This window comes from Delphinus delphis, chromosome 10 (genome assembly GCF_949987515.2).
Source record: "Delphinus delphis chromosome 10, mDelDel1.2, whole genome shotgun sequence".
In the NCBI taxonomy this organism is placed as follows: domain Eukaryota; kingdom Metazoa; phylum Chordata; class Mammalia; order Artiodactyla; family Delphinidae; genus Delphinus; species Delphinus delphis.
This window is the reverse complement of record NC_082692.2, coordinates 2,100,397-2,102,292: the sequence shown is the minus strand read 5'-3', so window position 1 is coordinate 2,102,292 and position 1,896 is coordinate 2,100,397.

Genomic DNA, 1,896 nt, shown 5'->3' with positions numbered 1-1,896 from the left:
GTCGGGTCTCCCGGCCACCCTGAGCCCGCCCCACCGCGCCGCCCCGAGCACGCAAGCGCCGGGCCCCTGGCATCCCTGAGCGCCCCCCGCCGCGCCGGAGGCGCGCGTGCGCCGGGTCTCCTGGCAGCACTGAGCCCGCACCTGCCCAACCGCCCCGATCACGCATGCGCCGGGCCCACAGGCAGCCGTCGCCGCTTGGCGACCGGTCTAGGCTCATGGCCGGAACCCCTTGGCTTCTCGCTGGTCCCTGACAGGAACTGGGCTCGCGATCCCCGGAGGCGCCGGCACAGAGCGTCTTCCCTGGGTGCCAGCTCTGGCTCAGCGGTGACCGGCGTCTCGCCCTCACGGAGGAGTGGGCCCGGGGCCCCCGGCCTGGCTGCTGACTGGGATGATGGGGTTGGTTTATTTTCTTCCCACCGCCTCACACCCACTAGGATCCGCGTCCTCAGAAATCCCAGAAATTAATGAGTGTCGACGAGGGCGTGGAGAGTGGTGCGGGGGGGGGGCCGCGAAAATTAAATTAGAGCTTCCGTTCTATCCTGCAGACAAGCAAGGCCTCGGGTACCTGCGCTCCGCTTCCCAGCGTTACTCACGGGAGGTTCAGAGACGGAAAGTAGGACTGTGGGTATCAGGGGCTGGGGGAGGGGGAATTAGTGTCTAATGGGTCAGAGACTCAGTTTTGCAAGAAGAAAGGAGCTCTGGAGAGGATGGTGCTGATGACAGCACAACGATGTGAATGTCCTTAACGCCACAGGCTGTACCTTTTTTTTTTTTAACATCTTTATTGGAGTATAATTGCTTTACAATGGTGTGTTAGTTTCTGCTTTATCACAAGGTGAATCTGTTATACATATACATATGTTCCCATATCTCTTCCCTATTGCGTCTCCCTCCCTCCCCCCCTCTCTATCCCACCCCTCTAGGTAGACACAAATCACAAAGCTCTCCCTGTGCTATGCGGCTGCTTCCCACTAGCTATCTGTTTTACATTTGGTAGTGTACATATGTCCATGCCAGTCTCTCACTTCATCTCAGCGTATCCTTCCCCCTGCTCGTATCCTCAAGTCCGCTCTCTAGTAGGTCTGCGTCTTTATTCCTGTCCTGCCCCTAGGTTCATCAGAACCATTTTTTTTTTTAGATTCCATGTATATGTGTTAGCATACGGTATTTGTTTTTCTGACTTACTTCACTCTGTATGACAGACTCTAGGTCCATCCACCTCACTACAAATAACTCAATTTCGTTTCTTTTTATGGCTGAGTAATACTCCACGGTATGTATGTGCCACATCTTCTTTATCCTCTGTCCTTTATCCTCTATCCTTTATCTTATCCTCTTTATCCTTTATCCACTCATCTGTTGATGGACACTTAGGTTGCTTCCACGTCCTGGCTATTGTAAATAGAGCTGCAATGAACATTGTGGTACATGACTCTTTTTGAATTATGGTTTTCTCAGGGTATATGCCCAGTAGTGGGATTGCTGGGTCGTATGGTAGTTCTATTTTTAGTTTTTTAAGGAACATCCATACTGTTCTCCATAGTGGCTGTATCAATTTACATTCCCACCAACAATTTCCCCTTTTATGGCTGTTAGCATTTGCCTTATGTATTGAGGTGCTCCTATGTTGAGTGCATAAATATTTACAATTGTTACATCTTCTTCTTGGATTGATCCCTTGATCATTATGTAGTGTCCTTCTTTGTCTCTTGTAATAGCCTTTTTTTTAAAGTCTACTTTGTCTGATATAAGAATTGCTACTCCAGCTTTCTTTTGATTTTCATTTTTGCATGGAATATCTTTTTCCATCCCCTCACTTTCAGTCTGTATGTGTCCCTAGGTCTGAAGTGGGTCTCTTGTAGACAGCATATGTACAGCTCTTGTTTTTGTATCCAT